Source organism: Pan troglodytes, chromosome 1 (genome assembly GCF_028858775.2).
Source record: "Pan troglodytes isolate AG18354 chromosome 1, NHGRI_mPanTro3-v2.0_pri, whole genome shotgun sequence".
NCBI lineage: Eukaryota > Metazoa > Chordata > Mammalia > Primates > Hominidae > Pan > Pan troglodytes.
The window spans coordinates 181711062-181738059 of record NC_072398.2 but is presented as its reverse complement, the minus strand read 5'-3'; the positions used below and the strand labels follow the sequence as shown (position 1 = coordinate 181738059).

At 37.8% G+C, this 26998-nt stretch overlaps 1 protein-coding gene and 1 long non-coding RNA gene across 11 annotated transcripts in view; one reads left to right on the top strand and one right to left on the bottom strand.

The window, feature by feature from the left end:
- Positions 1-26998, bottom strand: part of AGBL4 (AGBL carboxypeptidase 4) — a 1457272-nt gene that overhangs the window by 721052 nt on the left and 709222 nt on the right. Inside the window, exon 1 of one of the 10 annotated variants that reach the window (XM_063780662.1) lies at positions 11372-11464. The exons of the other annotated variants lie outside the window; for them this stretch is intronic. The gene's annotated coding sequence lies outside the window, so the exon portion shown is untranslated. Of the gene's footprint in view, positions 1-11371; positions 11465-26998 lie in introns of those variants that run through there. 10 annotated transcript variants of the gene reach the window in all.
- Positions 11059-22972, top strand: LOC129137087 (uncharacterized). Its single transcript, XR_008539271.2, has 4 exons — positions 11059-11125; positions 19791-19896; positions 21776-21953; positions 22747-22972. It is a non-coding gene; the product is annotated as an uncharacterized LOC129137087 (long non-coding RNA).

The following is a 26998-nucleotide window of genomic DNA, read 5'->3' as shown; positions in this document are numbered from 1 at the left end:
ACACTAAAAATATTAACTAAGAACAAAATTGCAATTAAAACATTCTACAACTACTTGAAACACCTTTGACTAGAACTGAAGGATATATATCCTCTTTCGTACCCTCTTTGTTATTTTCTACTAGGGGTCGGAGTACTAGGCTCAACTATAATCTCAGCATACGTTTATAGCGCCATAGGTACTTGGGTAAATCTCTCCCCATCTCTGGGTCTTATCTTTAAAATGAGTGATTATGACATTCTAGATGCCTTTCCAAGAGGATAGTATAATTTTAAAAGCTCAGATCTTTGTTTCAGCAAACAACTTTGTCATAAGAGGGGAGGGAAGATTGTGAAAGAGAAGAGAAATATGATAAAAAGACACTTGAAACCACTGAAATAGTCCAAAGGAGAGATGATGAGAGCTACAGGTAGAGCAGCCAGAATAGCTGGAGAGAAGAAAAGATTTCAAGAGGTTACCACAGGCTAGCCTTTCTTTCCAGGGACAGTGAAAAAAACAAAACCATCAAAATTCATGTATTATTTTATTCAACAAGTATTTACTGTGTGAGGTATTATATAGTATCAAGTGACAGTAATTTTATATACTTTTTTAAACATTGGAAATATTCTTCTATAACCATAAAAAATAAATATTAACATCCTCATTTAATAAATGTAGACACTATGGCTCAGAGAGGTTACCTAACTTGATTGAAGTCATACTAGTAGATGACAGAATTGATACTTGAATTCAGGGGATAAACAGATAAGATGTCCATGATTTTTACTCTTGAGTTAATCACTAAGATTCCAAAATTCCATAACCCTAAACAAGTCTATTTTCCAAGGGCAAAAAATAAATTTAATGGTAATTATTCAAGTCTTTAAAATTTTGTTTTGTTAAAAAGAGAAAATCAAAAGTATATCCTCTGGCCTCATGTTTAGGACTATAATAAAATGCTTTGTTCCATGAAATAAGCTTTTAGGGATAACTTGTGTTTTCCTTTCTCCTCAGAGACCAGCCATTTACCCCATCTCTAGGCCTTTTGGTTTCAGACCTCTCTTCTGTCATTAAATTAAGTCATCAAGAATGTCCAAGGCTGTTCCATTATTAATAACCTAGACTTGCCTTTTGTCAATTCAATTACTTCTCTCAGGGTCTTGGCTAGTATCTGATTTAAGAAAATCAATATTGAGGGGACAAATGGCCTTTGAACCTCAGAGGGCATAAGCCCCCCCTTTTTTTTCTGAGATTCCAGTTGTCAGATCCATTTCCAGTGAACCTGGAAGCCATACTGCACTTTCAGGTTCTAGATTATTGATAAATACAGAGAGAAAGCTAATAAAGCAATGATGTAAATATGTGAAGCTGGAATAAAGAAATGAGAAATAAAGTGAAACATGCACTGATCATTAACATCCTACTGTGTGCCTAGGAAATTTCTCAGGTATTTTAAATATGCTACATTATTTGTTTACTCCATTTATAAACAAAAGTTGTTTATTTTAGCCCGATTTTAGATGTGAGGAAATTGACACTTAAACAAAGTGGCTTGCCCTCCAAAAATCCCCAAACTATTGGTAGAGCTAGGACTTAAATCTTAGGTGTTTTGGCCATAAAGATCATACCTTCTCTATAATATTACATGGAAACAGTAATATCATTTCTTACCATTCCCTGTTCAAGTATTTTTTATGTTTTCCAGCCATTTAGCAACATCGCTTGTGGTGGAGAGATTCAAAATTATAAGAAAGCAGACAGCGCAGGAAACCCTGAATTTCCATATTTTGTACTTAATCATTAGTTTTTACTCAAAATGAATAAGAAGATGTGGCATCCATAAGATAATGGTAACCACGACAATAATAATAATTTCTGAGCACACACTATGTACCATATTCTGAGTTAAACACTTCATTCACATTAGAACAATGTTTTATATATTAGAATAACCTAATTGTAAATTAGAATCACTAGTATAGCTTTTAAAATGACAGATGCTTGGGCCCCACCCCAGATATTCTGATATTGATGCATTATCTCATTTGTTTTGAGGATAATGAATTTTTTGAGACAGGAACTATTTGTCACCTCTTGTTTACAGATGAGGGACTGGTAATGTGATTAAGTAAACTAAAATCATATAACTAATAAGTAGCAGAGCTAGTATTTAAACCAAGTCTGTTGCCTCAGAGGAATAAGATTATAGACCTTTTAGCCAGTTACCCTTGAGATTGAATCCCAGTTCCCTACACGTTCTGCGAGTTTAGGAAAGGTAATTATTCTTTTTTTTTGGACATTGTTTACATCCAAAATTGAGATGGTGACAGTATCCTACCACAGTTGTTGTAAGAATCTGTAAGATTATATAAGTAAATCACCTGGCATATTGTATCTAGATCTAAACAGGTGTTCAATATTTATTGAGCGTTTCCTCTTCTCATCAATAAAGCCAGATCTTTTGGTACATTACAATGTCTTTCCTTCATTCTTTTTATTTTTTCTTTAGATTTAAATTTTTAACCTGAGCTTCTTGTTTCAGTAATATGATGCTCTACATCAGAGCTCTGTAAATAGTGACCACAGTACACTGTTAGTCTAAGAGTAGGTATAAACTTCAAGGCAGTCATATGTGAGGAATGGAGTACTGCCCATCCTGACCAAGGGGCTCATGGTGCTACTGAAAATGTGAAAGCTCCATTCCAGATATAGGCCAAAGAGTGGTCCAATGTGGGTAAAGTATCGTGAACAGCCTGCGTGCAGTCCTAAAGAGTGGCCTTGATTCCGTCTTGTCATATATGCAATACTTTTGTCCAATCATAAGTACATTTCCCATTTAATATTGTTCACGTTAGTTGCAGGGACTATTCTAATGGGATTATAACAAGCTAAAAAAGCTTATGCACAGCAATGAAAACCACTAACAAAATGAAGAGACAACCTCCAGAATGGGAGAAAATATTTGTAGACTATCCATCCTATAAGGGATTAATAAACAGAATATATAAGGAACTCAAACAACTCAATAGCAAACAAAAAAAATTTAAAAATGGGAAAAAGACCTGAATAGACATTTATCAAAAAGAAGACATATAAATGGACAATAGGTATATGAAAAAATTATCAACATCATTAATCATCAAAAAATGCAAATCAAAACCACAATGAGGTATCATCTCACTGCAATTAGAATGGCTATTATCAAAAAGACAAAAAATAAAATATGTTGGTGAGGATGTAGAAAAAAAGGAACACTCATATATTGTTGGTGAGAATGGAAAGTAGTACAGGCATTATGGAATACTGTATACGAGTTCCTCAAAATACGAAAAAGAGAACTGCCATGTGATCTAGCAATCTCATCACTGGGCATTTATCCAAAGGAAAGGAAATCAGTACATCAAAGAGGTATCTGCACTCCCATGCTTACTGCAGCATTATTCACAATAGTCAGGATATGGAATCAACCTAAGTGTGGATCAATGGATGAATGGATAAAAAATGGAATATTATTCAAAAATACATACACAATGAAATGTTATTCAAAAAACAAATTAAATCCTGTCATTTGCAGCAATGGAATGAAACTGGTGGTCACAACATTAAGTGAAACAATCCAGGCATAGAAAGATAAATATTGCATGTTTTCACTCAGATGTGGGAGCTAAAAAAGTAGATTTCATAGAGGTAGAGAATAGAATGCTGATTACCAGAGGCCAGTAAGGAAGTTGGAGGATTAAGAGAAGTTAATTAATGGGTACAAAAATACAGATGGATAGAAGGAATAAATTTTAGTATTTGATAGTACAGTAGGAAAATTATAGTTAATGACAATTTATTATATATTTCAAAATAGGTAGAACAGAATTATAATGTTCCCAACACAGAGAAAAGAGAAATGTTTGAGGGAGAGGGCAAAATGGCTGACTAGACTCAAATAAGTGGAATGGCTCCCATGGAGGGACTAAGATGACTTGCAGGCTTTAAACAGATCTTCAGAGGCAAGGAACTGAGAGTGGATGGAGGAAAGACACACAAACTGGGCTGAAGGGAGAAAGAGCTGGGAACCCTGAACTACACACAGGAACTAATTTTTTTTTTTTTTTTTTTTTTTTTTTTGAGACAGAATCTCATTCTGTCGCCAGGCTGGAGAGCAGTGGCTTGATCTCAGCTCATTGCAACCTCCACCTCCTGGGTTCAAGCGATTCTCCTGCCTCAGCTTCCTGAGTAGCTGGGACTACAGGTGTGTGCCACTATGCTTGGCTAATTTTTGTACTTTTAGTAGAGACAGGGTTTCACCATGTTGGCCAGGATGGTCTCGAACTCTTGACCTCATGTCCGCCTGCCTTGGCCTCCCAAAGTGCTGGGATTACAGGCGTGAGCCACTGTGACTAGCACAGAACTCATTCTTGAACCACAACAGCTCTGAGGGAATGGAGTCACCCACTCTCACTACCAGCCTCTGGAACTCTGGCAGGAGGAGAACCCTTGACCACCATGGACAATTGAGGTGGCAGGGAGAGCTGCTTTGAGAAGTGGTAGAAGTAGCAAGCCAGCTGATGTGGAGCTCACAGGGTTTGGTGCAGGGGCATCTGTAGTGGAGCACAGCCAGGGACCACCATCCCCCTAGGCTTGACTTGGTCCCATAAGATACTTTATCACTAAGGGACCTGATCTTTGCAGGACAGTCTTCCATATCAGATGGGGCTGGTCCAACATGAACACCCTATTGTCTGCTGGCCATTCCTGGGTCCCCAGCCTGGCCACATCTGCTTACAGGACAGTCTTGGGTTCCCTGGGGCCCCAAACCATATCTTCTGTGTGAGCAGACCATGCCTGACTGGTGAAGAGCTCCAGTGAGGCAGTTTCAATGGCCATGCACCAGCTGCACACACCTTCCCCATACTGCAGCTTCCCCTCAGCCCAAGGCAACTCCCCACATCACTTTGCTGGTGTGTGTCTGCATGGGTGGATTTTGTTTTACTTGCCCTTCCACACATAAAGTGCAGTCTGCTCCCTCTCCCTTGCTCATAGCCATTGCAAATGGAGGCTTGGTGGGCACAGAGCCAGCAAGCCCCACCCCTGCCAGTGCCCCACCCTTGCAGTAACACTGCTCAGAGCACAGTGGATCCTCTCACACCATTAGCAATTACTCTTGCTTGAGGGGCACAGAGAAGGCACACAGACCTGTGCCAGCCAGAACCCCATCCCCGAGCCAACACCACCTCCAATGCAACCATGCACAGTCTCCAGCAGGGGCCCTGCCTCTTCACAAACTTCATTGCCTTGTCACTGTAGTGAATGCCTGCAGGGAAGCAGGCACCCCTGCATCTGCCAGCACTCTGCTGCAGATGCTGTACCTCAGTTCCCCCAGCACAGTGAACTGCAAACCTTGAGCAGCTAGAAAACAAAGTTGAGGCCCAATACAAGTCCCCCAGAGTTAGAGCACACAGTCCAGGAGTTGGGAGCTGAGTGGTGGCTCTCTAAAATCTACCAGAAACGAAGCCAGTTGGCTAAATCCACCTTATACTACAAACCCTCAAGGTCATCAAACAGGATAAAAAAAATCCAAAGGTCAACAACCTCAAAGACTGCAGGACACAAAGATGAGAAAGAATCAGTGCAATAACGCTGAAAACTCAAAAAGCCAGTGTGTCTTCTTTCCTCCAAATGACCACATCACCTTTCCAGCAAGCATTCAAAACTGGACTGAGATGGCTGGAATGACAGAAATAGCATTCAGAATATGGATAGGAATGAAGATCATTGAGCTAAAGGAGTACATTGAAACCCAACAAAAGGAAAATAAAAATCACAGTAAAGTAACTCAGGAGCCGACAGACAAAATAACCAGTATAGAAAACAACATAACTGACCTGATAGAGCAGAAAAACACACTACAAGAATTTCATAATGCAATTGCAAGTATTAATAGCAGAACAGACCAAGCAGAGGAAGGATTCTCAGAGCCTGAAGACTGGCTTTCTGAAATAAGACAGGTGGACAAGAATAGAGAAAAAAGAATGAAAAGGAATAAACAAAACCTCCAAGAGACATGGGATTATGTAAAGACATCAAATCTACAACTGACTGGTTGTCCCTTAAAGAGATAGGGAGAATGGAACCAACTTGGATAAATTATTTTAGGATATCATCAATTAGAACTTCCACAACTTATCTAGAGAGACCAACATTCAAATTCAGGAAATGTAGAGAACTCCAGTAAGATACTTCACAAGAAGATCATCCCAAGACATGTAGTCATCAGATCCTCCAAGGTTAAAATGAAAGAAAAATGTTAAAGGCAGCTAGAGAGAAAGGTCAGGTAACCTACAAATGGAAGCCCATCAGACTAACAGCAGACCTCTCAGCTGAAATCCTACAAGACAAAAGAGATTTAGGGCCAATATTCAACATTATTAAATAAAAGAAATTTCAACCCAGAATTTCATATCTGACCAAAGTAAGCTTATAAGTGAAAAAGAAATAATATTCTTTTCAGACAAACAAATGCTGAGGAAATTTGGTACTACCAGACCTGCCTTATGAGAGCTCCTGAAGGAAGCACTAAATATGGAAAGAAAAAACTATGACTAGCCATGACAAAAACACAGTGAAATACACAGGCCAGTGACACTACCAAGCAACCACATAAACAAGTCCACAAAATAACCAGCTAACATCATATGGCAGGATCAAATCCACACATATCAATACTAACTTTAAATGTAAATGAGCTAAAAGCCCCAATTAAAAGACTCAGAGTGGCAAGCTGGGTAAAGAACCAAAACCCAGTGGTATGCTGTCTTCAAGAGAACCATCTCACAAGCAATGACACACATAGGCTCAAAATAAAGAAATGGACAAAAATCTACCAAGCAAACAAAAAACAGAAAAAAGCAAAGGTTGCAATCCTAGTTTCTGAAAAAACAGACTTTAAACCAACAAAGCCCAAAATGACAAAGAAGGGCATTACATATGGTAAAAGGTTTGATTCAACAAGAAGATCTAACTATCCTAAATATATATGCACCCAACACAGGGTGTTATGTCCCCTATGCACATAAGCTAGAAAATCTAGAGGAAATGGATAAATTCCTGGACACATATACCCTCCCAAGGCCAAACCAGGAAGAAATTAAATCCCTGAATAGACAAATAACGAGTTCTAAAATTGAGGCAGTAATACATAGCCTACCAACCAAAAAAAGCTGGGGACCAGATGGATTCACAGCTGAATTTTAGCAGATGTACAAAGAACTGTTACCATTCCTACTGAAACTATTCCAAAAAATTGAGGAGGAAAGAATCCTCCCTAACTCATTCTATGAGGCTGGCATCATCCCTATACCAAAACCTGGCAGAGACAAAAAAAAAAAAAAAAAAAAAATCAGGGCAATATCCTTGATGAACACTGACGCAAAAATCCTCAACAAAATACTGGCAGAGAGAATCCAGGAGCACATCAAAAAGCTTATCCACCACAATCAAGTAGGCCTTATCCCTAAGATGCAAGGTTGGTTCAACATACACAAACCAATAAATGTTATTCATCATATAAACTGAATTAATATAAAAACCACATGATTATTTCAAAAGATGCAGAAAAGGCTTTTGATAAAATTAAACATCACTTCATGTTAAAAACTCTCAATAAACTAAGTTTTGAAGGAACATACCTCAAAATAATAAGAACCATCTATGACAAACCCACAGCCAACATAAATATTGAATGGGCAAAAGCTGGAAGCATTTCCCTTGAAAATCGGCAGAAGACAAGGATGCCCTCTCTCACCAATCCTATTCAACATAGTATTGTAAAACCTGGCCAGGGCAATCAGGCAAGAGAAAGAAATAAAGGGCATCCAAATAGAAGGAGAAAGAGTCCATCTATCCGTGTTTCTAGATGGCACGATCCTCTCATCTCAGCCCCATCATCTCAGCCCAAAAGTTTCTTAAGCTAATAAACAATTCCAGTAAAGTCTTAGGATACAAAATCAAAGTGTAAAAATCACTAGCATTTCTATACCACAAAACAGTCAATCCATAAGCCAAATCAGGAATGTAATCCCATTTACAATTGCTACAAAAAGAATAAAATACCTAGGAATACAGCTAACAAGGGAGGTGAAAGATCCCTACAAGGAGAACTACAAAACACTGCTCAAAGAAATATAAAATGACATGAACAAATGGAAAAACATTCCATGTTCATGGATAGGAAGAATCAATATTGTTAAAATGGTCATACTGCCCAAACCAATTTATGGGTTCAATGCTATTCCTATTAAACTACCATTGAGATTCTTCACAGAACTAGAAAAAAACCATTTTAAAAATCCTATGGAACCAAAAAGACCCCAAATAGCCAAGATAATCCTAAGCAAAATGAACAAAGCTGGAGGAATCATGCTGCCCGACTTCAAACTATACTACATGGCTACAGTAATCAAAATAGCATGGTATTTGTACAAAAACAGAAACATAGACCAATGGAACAGAATAGAGAACCCAGAAACAAAGCTGCATACCTAAAACTATGATCTTCAACAAACCTGACAAAAACAAGCAATGGGGAAATGATTACTTATTAAACAAATGGTGCTGGAACAACTGGCCGGCCATATGTAGAAGATTGAAATTGGACCCCTTCCTTACACCATCTACAAAAATCAACTCAAGATGGATTAAAGACTTAAATGTAAAACTGAGAACTATAAAAACCCTGGAAGACAACCTAGGTAATACCATTCAGGACATAGTCACAGTCAAAGATTTTATGACAAAGATGTCAAAAGCAACTACAACAAAAGCAAAAGTTGATAAATGGCATCTAATTAAACTAAAGAGCTTCTAAAAGCAAAATAAACTATCAGTAGAGTAAATAGATGATAACCTACAGAATGGGAGAAAAAATTTTGCAAACTATCAGTCTGGACAATGGTCTAATATCCAGCATCTATAAGGAATGTAAATAAATTTACAAGAAAAAAACAAACAACCCCATTAAAAAGTGGGCAAAAGACAAGATAAGACGCTTTTCAAAAGAAGACATACATGTGGCCAAAAATCATGGAAAAAAGCTCAGCATCACTAATCATTAGAGAAATGCAAGTCAAAACCACAATGAGACACCATCTCACACCAGTCAGAATGGCTATCATTAAAATGTCAAAAAATAGATAATGGCAAGGTTGTGGAGAAAAAGAAATGAGTATACACTGTTGGTGGGAGTATAAATTAGTTCAACCATTTTGGAAGACAGTGTGGCAATTCCTCAAAAACCTAAAGACAGAAATGTCATTTGATCCAGCAATCCCATTACTGGGTATATATTCAAAGGAATATAAATCATTCTGTTATAAAGACACATGCATGCATGTGTTCATTGCAGCACTGTTCAAAAAGCAGAGACATGGAATCAAACTAAATGCCCATCAATGATAGAGTGGATAAAGCAAATTTGATACACATATACCATGGAATACTATGCAGCCATAAAAAGAATAAGATCTTGTATTTTGCAGGGACATGGATGGAGCTGGAGACCATTTTCCTTAGCAAACTAAAGTAGGAACAGAAAACCAAATATTGCACGTTCTCACTTATAAGTGGGAGCTAAATGATAACACATGGTCACACAGAGGGGAACAACACACACTGGGGCCTATGGGAGAGTAAAAAGTGGGAGAATGGAAATCGGGAAAAATAACTAATGGGTACTAGGCTTCATATCTGAGTGACAAAATAATCTGTGCAGCAAACCCTCATGACACAGGTTTACTTATGTAACAAACTTGCCCATCTATCCATGAACTTAAAAGTTAAAAAACACAAAAAATTATAACAAATTTTTAAAAAAAGATAAATGTTTGAGGTAATGTATATCCTAATTACCCTGATTAGATCATTATACATTCTATACATATATCAAAACATCACATGTACAACCAAAAAATGTACAGTTGTAATATATCAATTAAAAAATTATATAAAATTCAAAAAGGCATTTATTGATACAAAGTCAATACTTAAAAATCAATTGTATATCTATATACTAACAGTAAACAATTAGAAAATAAAATTTTATTGTGATACCAATTATGATAGTATCAAATATCAGATACCTATAAATAAATGTAATCAAAAGTGCAAGACTTCAAAACGCAAAACTAGAAAACATTGTTCAGACAAATCAGGGTGTTAAGTAAATGGAAAAATCTATCATAGTCATAGATCGAAGATTCATTATTAAAATCTATGTAATTCACTAAAAACCCATTGGAAGTGTCTGTGTCTATGTGTGCTTATGCATGTAAAAGTTGATAAGTTAATTAGAACGTTTATATAGGAGTGCAGAAGGCCAAGAAAAGCAGCAACAGAGTTTTAGATAGCAAGACTTACTGTAATGTTATAGTAATTAAAACAATTTAGTTTACATTGCTATGGATTTGTATAGCTAGACCGATGGATCACAACAAAGAGCCTGGGAATAGACTCAATACATATTAAAAACAATAACGTAGATCAGATGAAAATTTGAACTATCAATGAATGGTCCTGTATCAATCGGTCATCCATATGGAACAAACCAAGCTGGGTCTCTACCTAGCACCAAATACAGAAATAAAACCCAAATAGATTAGGAAATAAAATGCACAAAGCAAAACACAGCAGATTAGTTTATGGACTCAAAGTATGTACAGTTTTTTTTTTACAAAAAGCACCAGAAGCATTAATTATGAAGGAAAAGATAGACATATTTGAGTATTTTACAAAAAAAATACTATGCAAAACGATACCACAGAAAAATGAAAATGAAAGTCAATGATTGAAAAAAAAATAGAACCACTGCTCTCTTCAAAGCTGTCAGACAGGGACATTTAAGTCTGCAGAGGTTACTGCTGTCTTTTTGTTTGTCTGTGCCCTGCCCCCAGAGGTGGAGCCTACAGAGGCAGGCAGGCCTCCTTGAGCTGTGGTGGGCTCCACCCAGTTCGAGTTTCCCGGCTGCTTTGTTTACCTAAGCGAGCCTCAGCAATGGCTGGCGCCCCTCCCCCAGCCTCGCTGCCGCCTTGCAGTTTGCTCTCAGACTGCTGTGCTAGCAATCAGCGAGACTCCGTGAGCATAGGACTCTCCTAGCCAGGTGCGGGATATAATTCTCCTGGTGCGCCATTTCCTAAGCCCGTCAGAAAAGCGCAGTATTCGGGTGGGAGTGACCCGATTTTCCAGGTGCTGTCACCCCTTTCCTTGACCAGGAAAGGGAACTCCCTGACCTCCTGCACGTCCCGAGTGAGGCAATGCCTCGCGCTGCTTTGGCTCGTGCACGGCGCGCTGCACCCACTGTCCTGCGCCCACTGTCTGGCACTCCCCAGTGCGATGAACCCGGTACCTCAGATGGAAATGCAGAAATCACCCATCTTCTGTGTCGCTCACGCTGGGAGCTGTAGACCAGAGCTGTTCCTATTCGGCCATCTTGGCTCCTCCAGCACGGAGCTGGAGATCTGAGAACGGGCAGACTGCCTCCTCTAGTGGGTCCCTGACCCCTGATCCCTGAGCAGCCTAACTGGGAGGCACCCCCCAGTAGGGGCAAACTGACACCTCACACGGCCGGGTACTCCTCTGAGACAAAACTTCCAGAGGAACGATCAGACAGCAGCATTTGCAGTTCATGAAAATCCACAGTTCTGCAGACCCCGCTGCTGATAGCCAGGCAAACAGGGTCTGGAGTGAACCTCTAGCAACAGCCTGCAGCTGAGGGTCCTGTCTGTTAAAAGGAAAACTAACAAACAGAAAGGACATCCACACCAAAAACCCATCTGTACATCACCATCATCAAAGACCACAAGTAGATAAAACCACAAACATGAGGAAAAAACAGAGCAGAAAAAATGGAAACTCTAAAAAGCAGAGCGCCTCTCCTCCTCCAAAGGAACGCAGTTCCTCACCAGCAACGGAACAAAGCTGGATGGAGAATGACTTTGATGAGTTGAGAGAAGAAGGCTTCAGACGATCAAACTACTCCAAGCTACAGAAGGAAATTCAAACCAAAGTCAAAGAAGTTGAAAAATTTGAAAAAAATTTAGACGAATGTATAACTAGAATAACCAATATAGAGAAGTGCTAAAGGAGCTGATGGAGCTGAAAGCCAAGGCTCGAGAACTATGTGAAGAATGCAGAAGCCTCAGGAGCTGATGAGATCAACTGGGAGAAAGGGTATCAGTGATGGAAGATGAAATGAATGAAATGAAGTGAGAAGGGAAGTTTAGAGAAAAAAGAATAAAAAGAAACGAACAAAGCCTCCAAGAAATATGGGACTATGTGAAAAGACCAAATCTGCGTCTGATTGGTGCACCTGAAAGTGACAGGGAGAATGGAACCAAGTTGGAAAACACTCTGCAGGATATTATCCAGGAGAACTTCCCCAATCTAGCAAGGCAGGCCAACGTTCAGACTCAGGAAATACAGAGAATGCCACAAAGATACTCCTTGAGAAGAGCAACTCCAAGACACATAATTGTCAGATTCACCAAAGTTGCAATGAAGGAAAAAATCTTAAGGGCAGCCAGAGAGAAAGGTCGGGCTACCCACAAAGGGAAGCCCATCAGACTAAGAGCGGATCTCTCAGCAGAAACCCTACAAGCCAGAAGAGAGTGGGGGCCAATATTCAACATTCTTAAAGAAAAGAATTTTCAACCCAGAATTTCATATCCAGCCAAACTAAGCTCCATAAGTGAAGGAGAAATAAAATACTTTACAGACAAGCAAATGCTGAGAGATTTTGTCACCACCAGGCCTGCCCTAAAAGAGCTCCTGAAGGAAGCACTAAACAAGGAAAGGAGCAACCGGTACCAGCCACTGCAAAATCATGCCAAAATGTAAAGACCATCGAGACTAGGAAGAAACTGCATCAACTAATGAGCAAAATAAGCAGCTAACATCATAATGACAGGATCAAATTCACACATAACAATATTAACTTTAAATGTAAATGGACTAAATGCTCCAATTAAAAGACACAGACTGGCAAATTGGATAAAGAGTCAAGACCCATCAGTGTGCTGTATTCGGGAAACCCATCTCACGTGCAGAGACACACATAGGCTCAAAATAAAAGGATGGAGGAAGATCTACCAAGCAAATGGAAAACAAAAAAAGGCAGGGGTTGCAATCCTAGTCTCTGATAAAACAGACTTTAAACCAACAAAGATCAAAAGAGACAAAGAAGGCCATTACATAATGGTAAAGGGATCAATTCAACAAGAAGAGCTAACTATCCTAAATATATATGCACCCAATACAGGAGCACCCAGATTCATACAGCAAGTCCTGAGTGACCTACAAAGAGACTTAGACTCCCACACAATAATAATGGGAGACTTTAACACCCCACTGTCAACATTAGACAGATCAATGAGACAGAAAGTTAAGAAGGATACCCAGGAATTGAACTCAGCTCTGCAGCAAGCAGACCTAATAGACATCTACAGAACTCTCCACCCCAAATCAACAGAATATACATTTTTTTCAGCACCACACCACACCTATTCCAAAATTGACCACATACTTGGAAGTAAAGCTCTCCTCAGCAAATGTAAAAGAACAGAGATTATAACAAACTGTCTCTCAGACCACAGTGCAATCAAACTAGAACTCAGGATTAAGAAACTCACTCAAAACCGCTCAACTACATGGAAACTGAACAACCTGCTCCTGAATGACTACTGGGTACATAACGAAATGAAGGCAGAAATAAAGATGTTCTTTGAAACCAACGAGAACAAAGACACAACGTACCAGAATCTCTGGGACACATTCAAAGCAGTGTGTAGAGGGAAATTTATAGCACTGAATGCCCATAAGAGAAAGCAGGAAAGATCCAAAATTGACACCCTAACATCACAATTAAAAGAACTAGAAAAGCAAGAGCAAACACATTCAAAAGCTAGCAGAAGGCAAGAAATAACTAAAATCAGAGCAGAACTGAAGGAAATAGAGACACAAAAAACCCTTCAAAAAATTAATGAATCCAGGAGCTGGTTTTTTGAAAGGATCAACAAAATTGATAGACCACTAGCAAGACTAATAAAGAAGAAAAGAGAGAAGAATCAAATAGAAGCAATAAAAAATGATAAAGGGGATATCACCACCGATCCCACAAAAATACAAACTACCATCAGAGAATACTACAAACACCTCTACACAAATAAACCAGAAAATCTAGAAGAAATGGATAAATTCCTCGACACATACACTCTCCCAAGACTAAACCAGGAAGAAGTTGAATCTCTGAATAGACCAATAACAGGCTCTGAAATTGTGGCAAAAATCAATAGCTTACCAACTAAAAAGAGTCCAGGACCAGATGGATTCACAGCCGAATTCTATCAGAGGTAAAAGGAGGAACTGGTACCATTCCTTCTGAAACTATTCCAATCAATAGAAAAAGAGGGAATCCTCCCTAACTCATTTGATGAGGCCAGCATCATTCTGATACCAAAGCCAGGCAGAGACATAACCAAAAAAGAGAATTTTAGACCAATATCCTTGATGAACATTGATGCAAAAATCCTCAATAAAATACTGGCAAACTGAATCCAGCAGCACATCAAAAAGCTTATCCACCATGATCAAGTGGGCTTCATCCCTGGGATGCAAGGCTGGTTCAATATATGCAAATCAATAAATGTAATCCAGCATATAAACAAAACCAAAGACAAAAACCACATGATTATCTCAATAGATGCAGAAAAGTCCTTTGACAAAATTCAACAACGCTTCATGCTAAAAACTCTCAATAAATTAGGTATTGATGGGACATATCTCAAAATAATAAGAGCTATCTATGACAAACCCACAGCCAATATCATACTGAATGGGCAAAAACTGGAAGCATTCCCTTTGAAAACTGGCACAAGACAGGGATGCCCTCTCTCACCACTCCTATTCAACATAGTGTTGGAAGTTCTGGCCAGGGCAATTAGGCAGAAGGAAATAAAGGGTATTCAATTAGGAAAAGAGGAAGTCAAATTGTCCCTGTTTGCAGATGACATGATTTTATATCTAGAAAACCCCATTGGCTCAGCCCAAAATCTCCTTAACCTGATAAGCAACTTCAGCAAAGTCTCAGGATACAAAATCAATGTACAAAAATCACAAGCATTCTTATACACCAATAACAGACAAACAGAGAGCCAAATCATGAGTGAACTCCCATTCACAATTGCTTCAAAGAGAATAAAATACCTAGGAATCCAACTTACAAGGGATGTGAAGGACCTCTTCAAGGAGAACTGCAAACCACTGGTTAATGAAATAAAAGAGGATACAAAGAAATGGAAGAACATTCCATGCTCATGGGTAGGAAGAATCAATATTGTGAAAATGGCCATACTGCCCAAGGTAATTTACAGATTCAATGCTATCCCCATCAAGCTACCAATGACTTTCTTCACAGAATTGGAAAAAACTACTTTAAAGTTCATACGGAACCAAAAAGGGCCCGCATCGCCAAGTCAATCCTAAGCCAAAAGAACAAAGCTGGAGGCATCACGCTACCTGACTTCAAACTATACTACAAGGCTACAGTAACCAAAACAGCATGGTACCGGTACCAAAACAGAGATATAGATCAATGGAACAGAACAGAGCCCTCAGAAATAACGCCGCATATCTACAACTATCTGATCTTTGACAAACCTGAGAAAAACAAGCAATGGGGAAAGGATTCCCTATTTAATAAATGGTGCTGGGAAAACTGGCTAGCCATATGTAGAAAGCTGAAACTGGATCCCTTCCTTATACTTATACAAAAATCAATTCAAGATGGATTAAAGACTTAAATGTTAGACCTAAAACCATAAAAACCCTAGAAGAAAACCTAGGCATTACCATTCAGGACATAGGCACGGGCAAGGACTTCATGTCTAAAACACCAAAAGCAATGGCAACAAAAGACAAAATTGACAAATGGGATCTAATTAAACTAAAGAGCTTCTGCACAGCAAAAGAAACTACCTTCATAGTGAACAGGCAACCTACAACATGGGAGAAAATTTTCGCAACCTACTCATCTGACAAAGGGCTAATATTCCAGAATCTACAATAAACTCAAACAAATTTACAAGAAAAAAACAAACAACCCCATCAAAAAGTGGGCAAAGGATATGAACAGACACTTCTCAAAAGAAGATATTTATGCAGCCAACAGACACATGAAAAAATGCTCATCATCACTGGCCGTCAGAGAAATGCAAAGCAAAACCACAATGAGATACCATCTCACACCAGTTAGAATGGCAATCATTAAAAAGTCAGGAAACAACAGGTGCTGGAGAGGATGTGGAGAAACAGGAACACTTTTACACTGTTGGTGGGACTGTAAACTAGTTCAACCATTGTGGAGGTCAGTGTGGCGATTCCTCAGGGATCTAGAACTAGAAATACCATTTAACCCAGCCATCCCATTACTGGGTATATACCCAAAGGACTATAAATCATGCTGCTATAAAGACACATGCACACGTATGTTTATTGCGGCACTATTCACAGTAGCAAAGACTTGGAACCAACCCAAATGTCCAACAATGATAGACTGGATTAAGAAAATGTGGCACATATACACCATGGAATACTATGCAGTCATAAAAAATGATGAGTTCATGTCCTTTGTAGGGACATGGATGAAACTGGAAATCATCATTCTCAGTAAACTATCGCAAGGACAAAAAACCAAACACTGCATGTTCTCACTCATAGATGGGAATTGAACAATGAGAACACATGGACACAGGAAGGGGAACATCACACTCTGGGGACTGTTGTGGGGTGGGGGGAGTGGGGAGGGATAGCATTAGGAGATATACCTAATGCTAAATGACGAGTTAATGGGTGCAGCACACCAGCATGGCACATGTATATATATGTAACTAACCTGCACATTGTGCACATGTACCCTAAAACTTAAAGTATAATAATAAAATTAAATAAATAGACAATTAAATGAATATTGATGACTTTCTGAAAACAAAAAAAGATTAAAAAATAGAGTAATCCTCACAATGGTTTAATATGCAAATTTATAAAGAACTATTATAAATCAAAATATAAAAGACCAACAATACAATAGAAAATAGGCCAAGCATATAATCAGACAAGATATAGAAGGAGGAATATAAAGGTTTGTAAATTAAATATATGAATAGATGATTACTCCACTAGCAGTTGAGGAAATATAAATTAAGAAAATAATGAAATTTCTCATCCATCATATCAGCAAAAAAGTAAATCTAATATCAAGTATTAGCAAATCTAATATCAAGTATTGGTAATTATGAAAGAACAATGATTTTGAACATTGCTGGTAAGCATGTAAAATAGAAGAGCCTCTTTAGAGGGGTACTTGACAATTAAGATGTTTATAACCTATAACCTAGCAATTCCACTTCTATGTGTTCTCCTTAAACAAATTTTGCCCATTGTATAAGGAGACACATACAGGGTTGTTCACTGTATCACTATTCATTTATAATAGGAAAACAAAAAAGTAACTAAAACCGCTTAATTTAAAAAACTGGATAAATTGTGGTTCATTAGTACAAAATACTTTTCAGCATTTAAAATGAATGCATTAGAGTGACATTTATCAACATAGAGAAACTTCCAAAAACTATGTTTAATGAAAATGGCAAGCATTTTAACACAAAACAGTAGTATATTTGTATACTTATATATAATACAAGTATAATAAAAATACAAAATTATGCATGGTAATAATAATTTCAGAAATTTGGTAACTTCTGATAGAAAGAAAGAGGTAAGGAGAGAGGATGTTAGCTATATCCATAATGACTTATTTATCAAAATCAATAAAAGCAAGCAGGATCTGAAAGATGACAAAATGTTAATATCTGCTTCATTTTATTGAGTGCTTTTATGTTATTTTATGTATATATGAAATTTCCCTAATTTAAAAATATAAAAATTTAAATAACTTTAATTCATTTGACACTTTAGTGTAAAATATGAAGTAGAATAATGTAGTTTTTTCCAAATGGTTAGCAAGTTGTGCCAATATCATTTATTGAATAAGTCATTCCTTTCTAATTTTAAATGCTACCATTTCCATATAATAAATTTTTATATGTTTGGGTTTATCTCTGGACTTCAATTTCTGTTCCACTGATCTGTATGTTTATCCTAATGACAGCCTCCCATAATTTTTTTTTTTTTTTGAGACGGAGTCTCACTCTGTCGCCCAGGCTGGAGTGCAGTGGCGCTATCGTGGCTCACTGCAACCTCTGCCTCCCAGGTGCAAGCAATTCTCCTGCCTCAGCCTCCTGAGTAGCTGGGACTACAGTCGCATATCACCACACCCGGCTAATTTTTGTATTTTAGTAGAGATGGCGTTTCTCTGTGTTGACTAGGCTGGTCTCGAAGTCCTGAGCTCAGGCAATCCGCCTGCCTTGGCCTCCCAAAGTGCTGGGATTATGGGCGTGAGCCACCACGCCCGGCCCTCCCAATAATTTTGATAATTGTAGTTTCATGATATGTTTCAATTTATATTATGGCAAATCTCTAGTGAATGTTTTCCTTTTAAGATTTATTTGGTTTCAATCACACTCAGTGATTTTTCTTATATTTTATGGTTATTTTCTTTCATAATTCATTTTGTTTATGCTTCCTCACTATGTTTTAAAATTTTTTGTTATACAATATTTCCTTAAAATATTTTCATGTTTTTCCTTCTTTATTTAGTAATTTCCATATCATTTATCCTAGTTTTATATTACAAATGGTTATATTTAAACTTAAAAATGAATTTGAGTCCATAACTTAGGTATGAGTAGTTTTTATTATGAATGATGTCAGTAACTCCTTTGAGACTAACGCTTGGCACTTAACCTCCTCTGATAATACAGAAGGTTTATAACTCAGTGGGGAAAAGCTCTTTGGAGTACGTCTGATAACATGTTCTAATCATATTGCACCATGTACAAAGGTTGGTGTGAAATGGGCAGAACTACACAGGAGTTTAGGATCAATCTGCCTTGGTGTCATGACATATCAAAGGTTATATAGATAATATGGTATGGGGCTGAGTTGGGGATAAAATCTAGATCTCTATTTGTTCAACCAATCAGCTCCTTTACTTCGGAGCCATATTCCCAGTTTTTATATTACTTATTGGGAGTGCAGCCTGATTCCCAGCATTGTGGAAAGAAATGCTGGAGTTTCAAGCCTACTTCTTACTATGTGATTTATCATCTTTCTGAGCCTGTTATTTGTAGGGAGGAAAATCATACCCATCTGGTAGAGTTCTTAGAATTAAATATAATTGCCCAGACAATGTGTTTAGGGAACAATAAAAGACTACATATATATGTACATAATGTACATATATACGTACATGAACCTATACATCTATATACATTACATACAATTTATAGATATGTTTCCTATATATGTGTAGCTTCATGTACATATATATGAATATGTACGTGTGTATAGACACATATATATACATATATGTGCATGTATGTATGTAAGGATATAGAGAGACAGATCATATGTATGATTACGCTAAGTCTCCTGCCCATGAAGAACCAAAAAGTTGCCACCTAAAGTCTTCAAAAAATGCTGAACAATCCTGGGCCTCATATATCAAAAGCATGGAGTCTGGATAATCACTATGTGAAAAACGAATCCTTATCTATTATAAGTTGATGTTGAAGAGTCACAGGGAATCAACAAAGTTTGTTAATTAGCTGCACCTGTGTCTTGCTAACTGGAAATTGTCAATCTTCACACAGATACTGCAGTCTGACAGAGATGGTAAAAAAAAAAAATGGCTTGCAGATTGCACATTAGAAGATTCTTCTCCCTCACTGAAAACTTGTGAGAAGGCAGCCAAAAGAGGTAAAAGGGGAATGGAGCAAAACATTCTCATCAAGGGGAGTTTAGCATATCAAACAAGGGCATTTGCAACATGACAGAAAGAAGAAAAAGATCTTTCAGGGAGACTCTTTCTTCTCCCTACTCAAAATAAATATCCACCAAGATACAGACAAAAAAAAAGCCTCTCTTTTCCTCAATCTGACAGCATTTCCTACATGGAATTTTGTTCTAAATTTTAGCACTAATTCAAACATATTCATTTAATCATAATTTTAATATTTATTAAATAAACAGTTATGGGTTTCCTACTCTGCTATGTGCTGAGATTATATAAATTAATAAGACTGGGCCCTTTGCCCTTAAGTGAGGAAAATAAACCTGTAAAACACACACACACACACACACACACACACACACACACACACACACACACACGCTAAGGTAGAGTCTGTAGCCAGCCTAAGGGAAGGAGAGGTGAATTTTTGCTGAGGAATAAGGACTGGCCAGGCAGGAGAGAACACATGGAAGACATTTCAGTCAGAGAGAGCAACAAGAACAAAGGCTAAGTGGTAATTCTGGGGCTGGGTAGGGCAAGAGATCAGACTGTGTCATTAAGACATATGAGCATGTTAAAAAGTTTTAACTTTCACTGAAAGCAATATGAAGGGCCTACTGAAGGGTTTTAATTGTAGGTGTGAAAGGTTCAGATTTGTGTTTCAGAAAAAGCACCTAAGGCTGCAATGAATGACTGTTCCAGGGTTTATACTGGTCTCTGTAGAGTCAGCTGAATAAGTAAATGCTCTACTCTGAGGAAACGCATACTGTTATGGAGAAAACAAGCAAGTAAACAAGTTACTGCAAACCCAGTGTCATTAATGCAAAAATAGAAGAATATGTCAAGAACTCTTGGAGCTTTGGGTATAGTGCACAGAGGACAGTGATCACATCTGCCTGAATGGGAAGAGTACACTTTCTTTTGAGCCACTTCCCAAAAGATGATGTGTAGTTCTGAGTCAAATCACTTTGAAATTAGTACCATAGTACATTTCCCCTCCTAGTTGTGGCTATGTATGGTTTGTAAGATGACTGAGATCAGGGCAAAATCCTTCATATCTTTTGTAACTGCAAAGTAGGTACTGACAGGGCTGAAGTCAGAGTGTATGTATTAGTCTGTTTTCACACTGCTGATAAAGACGTACCCAAGGCGAGGCACGGTGGCTCACGTCTATAATCCCAGCACTTTGGGAGGCCAAAGCGGGCAGATCACGAGGTCAGGAGATTGAGACCATTCTGGCTAACACAGTGAAACCCTGTCTCCATTAAAAATACAAAAAATTAGCCGGGCATGGTGGCACACGCCTGTAGTCCAAGCTACTCGGGAGGCTGAGGCAGGAGAATCACTGGAACCCGGGAGGTGGAGGTTGCAGTGAGCTGAGATCACACCACTGCCCTTCAGCCTGGGCAACGGAGCGAGACTCTGTCCCAAAAAAAAAAAAAAAAAAAAAAAAGACATACCCAAGACTGGGTAATTTATAAAGAAAAAGAGGTTTAATGGACTCACAGTTCCACGTGGCTGGGAGGCCTCACAATCATGGTAGAAGGCAAAAGGCACATCTTACATGGCAGCAGGCAAGACAGAATGAGAGCCAAGAGAAAGGGGAAACCTCTTATAAAAACCATCAGATCTCATGAGATGTATTCACTACCACAAGAACAGCATGGGGGAAACCACCCCAATGATTCAATTATTTCCCACTGGGTTCTTCCCATAACACATGGGAATTATGAGAGCTACACTTCAAGATGAGATTTGAGTGGGGACACAGCAAAACCATATCAGTGTATATTAAATAAAATCTGATTTGTTAGGCTTTCTTTAAACCTATTATTTATTAAACAGGTTCTCCTTCCTGCGTGATGGGAAAGTCAAGGATAATAAATAGAAAACCAGCCGAGTGGATGGCTTCAATACTAGGCCAACCTATAATGCACCCCATGAATGAATTTCCACCTATACTCACTTCATGTTTCCCCTGCACAGAAGTGCTACGGAGTTAATAGGACAGATGAAATAACAGGTATATACATCTGTTTTTTTTAATGGGCTATTCATCAGGCACAGGGGAAGAAGCTATAGGTTTTCTCAGTGCTTCTGAAATTCTCAAACAGGAATGCATAGGTTTCTAAACTCAGGCAAAACCAAAATTCCTTTCCTTTTTTTTTTTTAAACACACACACACACACACACACACAAATACAAGATCTCACTCTATTGCACAGGCTGGAGTGCAATAGTGTGATCATGGCTCATGCAGCTTTGAACTCCTGGGCTCAAGTGATCCTCCTGCCTCAGACTCCCAAGTAACTGGAATTATAAGTACAAGCACAGTGCTTTGCCTTCCTTTTAAAAATTTCTTCAGTACATCCCTTGAGGGGGCCTTTCTACCTGCTGCATGATTTCTCACACTGCTACCCACTTCTGGCTTCCATTAGGTATATACTTCTATTGGCTTTTGTTATCATTTTATAATAAAATGAGGAAGGATTTGAGTCCTAGATTACCTTGCTTAATGGTGGCACAGCCTTTTCTTGATGAGACATTTAATGGTAGTCTATTTTCTTATAAACGCATACAAATCATATGTGCTAGACTGAAAATTGTTCAGAACTATTCTGCTTACTCTATATCCATATTCTTTATACTATGATTTTGCTGCTCCTCCCATCAAAAGGTGACACCTTTGAATTTGGGCTGATCTGGTGATTGGTTTTGCCCAATAAAACCTGGTAAAACGATGGTACAGCAGCTTTAAGCCAAGACCTCAAGAAGCCTTGTGTAGTTCCATATTCTCTTTGAAATCCTACTATCAGCATTTGATCAAATCTAGGGTAGGGTGACAGTGGATGAGACTACATTGACTAAAGCCCAATGATTCCAACTGAATCCATCTTAGACCAACATATAGACGGTTGACTTCCAAATATATGAGAGCACCCAGACAAGATCAGCAGATTAATCTATAGCTGATCACTAATACAGAAAAACCATCCGGTTGGCCCATGGACTTAACGAGCATTAATAAATGTTTCCTGTCTTAAGCCACTGGTTTTTGGTGCTTTGTTATTGAAAGAAATCAAAATATTTTATCCAAAAATATATTTATTTGACATATTTTGAGATGGCTGTTCAAAGAGCCAACAAATAGAAATAACCCTGTAAAGCTGTATTTTGTGTGGGAAATCTGTGTCTGCAGAGAATTTGAATTGATACAACCAGGCCTTTCCTTGCCCAGATCCAGAAAAGATTAACTGAGAGTCTGACACTTTTAAAGGTCTGATAATAACATTTACTATCTATTCTCTCTGAAGGCTACTACCTGTGAGGTTTCATTTACATAAAAGACCATGTTGTTAGTCAAGTCCCCTCTTCTTTCTCTCCCATAAGCTGTCTTGCCACCATGTCCTGATTTACCACCATAACCTGTTTTGGCCATGCTCTGAGCTCCCATTCTTCCCATAAGCTCAAGGTGGTATATAAGGTTCTGCATCCCATTGGGGGTTAGGGTAATCCTTTTGTGATTTTTCCTCTATGTACACGTTAATAAATTTATAATCCTTTTCTCTGATTAATCTGCCTTTTGTGAGTTGATTTTTCAAAGAAGCTTTAGAGAGTGAAGGGGAAGTTTTCCTTTAATCCCTACAATTTTGGCACTGTGAGCAGAATACCAAAACGCCACTCTTCTTGAACCTGCAGTTAAGGGAACCTAGGACCTCATAAACTGATGAAAAAATATGAATTTCTTAACAGCTAGGCTCCAACCTCTCTCTGTGCAATCTGGTCAAGCAGATGGTAAAAAATCACTGTTTGTCTCTTTTTCCTCTGCAAAATTTTGATTAACGGGAGAAAAGGATTTCTGTGACTAGTCTTGGGGATAGTGACTCTGGTGTACTTTTTGGTGCTTTCTGGCATGAATATTCATATTGTTTGGTCTCTCTTCTCCCAGAAATAGTTTTTCCTTGTCCTTGTTTTTCTGTGCTATTCTGTCATAAAGAGGGGTAGTGAGTGAGATTCCTTCTCATCTTGTTTTATGTCCTTGAAAGCTTCCTTGTGACCAAGTAGGAGCTCTCTCTCTTGGTTTCCACCATCTGGGGGACATGATTTTCAGGTCATGTCAGGTGGCCAGTCTCAAATTGGCTGGGTACCCAAACACACTGTTTATTCCAAGCATGTTAAGCTCTCAGGGGGATATATATTTTTTTTTTCTCAACCTTTGTTGTTTGGTTAGTTCTGGGAAAGTCTAATCCTAGGAGGCTCTACGTGGTGTTACAAATTAACAGGTCTGTCACTGGTGGCTCCTCACAAATTCATGGGTTACATAAACACCAACCTCAACTGTCTGTGACAAGATCCTTTTGCCTACTCCTGGGAGTAAAATTTTTTGTGGGGTGGGGGATCTTCAGGATTGCCTCTTCTATTCCCTCTCTAGAAAACACCTATTTTTCTAAACCTAGAAAATTACATCCTGGGCTTTCCATAATGAAGTTATTAAACTGAGTCACTACTGGAATAAGTACATCATTGGGAATTCTAATTATCAATGGCAAAAAGATAGGTCCTTTAAATTTGACTCCTGAATTTTAAAAAAGGAGAGATTTCTTATTCCAAACAATTGATGAGAATATCAAACTAAAATAAAAACATAATAGTGCCATGATTAGTCTTAAAATTCTCTTTACAAAATTAAAGAACAAAAATCTAAACTAAAATAAAGTTAAAGTCCTTTGAAAGCTCAAACTGCCAGCTGTGGGTTTCCTATGGGATTCGCAGTGAAGGCTACTCCACCTTGTAGTCTAGTAGTTAAAATTCCACACTTTCACTGCCATGGCCTAGGTTCAATTCGTAGTCAGAGAACTAGTCTCTTTCAGTTGATATTTATGTAACTTTTTATTTTTGAAGGTAACTATTTATTAATCCTGTCCTTCCATGAGCAGCTTTTGATTTCTTATATTCTTCCATCTATGGGGACATATGGGACTTTTGGGACTTTGTGTATAGATGGTCAGTTAAGAAGCTGAGACCCCAGAAAATATGGCCAGACAGATGTGGGTTGTACACCACTTGCACATAAAACTTTCCTTTCTGTAAACTCTCTTTGGGGTGGTTCTAGATCTTATGAGGTAGAAGGGTACTTTCGATTTAAAAAAAAAATTCAAAAGCCAGAAATTTCAGCTGTTTGTCCTGGCTAAAATCTGATAATAAGAGATTTCAAAGCGTTGTGTTTTCTCTAAGAGCTCCATAGTTCAAAGTCAACTCAATTAAAAGATAGCACACACACACACACACACACACACACGCACACACACGTACATATACATATCTAAAATACTTTTGACATTCCCTCTTTTCCGATTCTGTTCTTAGATTTCTTAGTTGACTAAAACCGTTTTTAAATTATGTATTTGGTCTGTCTGTTCACTTCCTTTCTTACAAAATATTCTACCATTTACTTTTATTCCTCCCTACCCCTCCTTCTTCTCCATCTTTGGTACTACATAAAAAATCTAAAAGAGATGTCCAATGACTCAGACGTCTTAACGCAGAAAAAGGTACCCCTTCACCCCATTTGTGGGGCCTTCTATTTTCCTTCTAGTTTCAAGAGTCATGGAAAGGATACTCTCAGGTCTAAAACTCTGCTGTCTTTTATAATACATTATTTCATCTCTTTGGCTTTTGAGGGTACCAAAAGTTACTTCATGCTGTGACAGAAAACTTGGCCTTTGTGTGTACAATGGATGTCAGGTCACTGGTGAGAACTACAGTTTTGGAAGTGGCTGGCAGTGGTACAATGAATGTTATTTGTTACATTGTCACACTAATGTTATTACTACAGGAGGCCACTCATTTCTTTGTGCACTTAGTTTTAAAAACATGCAGTTTAAATACTTAGAAAACTGTCTTTATAACGGAGTAAAATATAAAACTGTTGTGTAGCCCAGTCCCATGGTGTTTCCCTCTTTTTGGAGACCCAGGATTCGTGTAAAAATAAAATCCTTGATTTTAAAAAATCTAAATTCTCTGCCTCCTAGCTGTGTCTACTTTTCATCTATCTAAATTATTAGGCTCTAAACATGACAAATGCTAATAATTTAAATTATTGGGCCATGTTCCTTAATGGGCTCCACCCTGAGCACAGTGGTCCAATTAAAAAACAAAGACTAAATTAAAAATTACTTATCTAAATAAAATTAGTCTTCTTATAAAATCCAGTGGTAAATTCCTATGATTTTATGTTACCTTGACAAATGTTTTTAGTCTTCTTATGTCTAACACACCTAACATTTTTATTTAAAAAGTTAAAATTGTCTCTGTACTTTACATATATATTTACTACCCTGTTTTCTCTAAATCTCAGTAAGGGGCTTTGGCCATGTGTGACAGATAAACATTAACATTTCCCATTTAAAAAGACACAATTGAAATCCAGCTATCCTTTTATATTAGTGACTTATACCAATCTCATAACTAAAATTTTAAAATAAAAACTGGAAAGTCTTTATGTCTATATACACACATGTATATGTCTGTTTATATACTGTCTATCTGATACCATTGACTTATAAATAAATACTCATTAATTAACCAGCCTAATACTTGTCAAGTTCATATAATTTTAATAATCTATAGTAAATAAAGATAATTTAAAAAATTGTTAGTAAAATAAAATACATCTTAAGAATTTAGTTTACACATTTTTCCTGGGTATTTTAGTCAGACGAGTTTATACTGTCTCTACTAGATGTTTTAAAGTTATAAATGTGTTACTTCCATAATATTTTCAAATACTTAATTTGTCTGTGAGCTTATGTCTTCAAATGTGAGCCTTTAAATCCTAAGGTCTAGAGAAGTGGCTATGGCAAGGCTGGGGACACTCCTGGGCAGTATTCTCACAGGCCCAGAGCAGTGCCTCCTGGAAAAAGTTAGATCCACCAGACATTGTCTTTATTACTCTAACTTCGGTCATTGGCTCTAAATCTGGCACATGATTAAAATTACCCACTTCCTAGATTTTTCACCAAAAAATAAGGGTTACTGAGAGTTAACATTATAAGTAATATACATAAT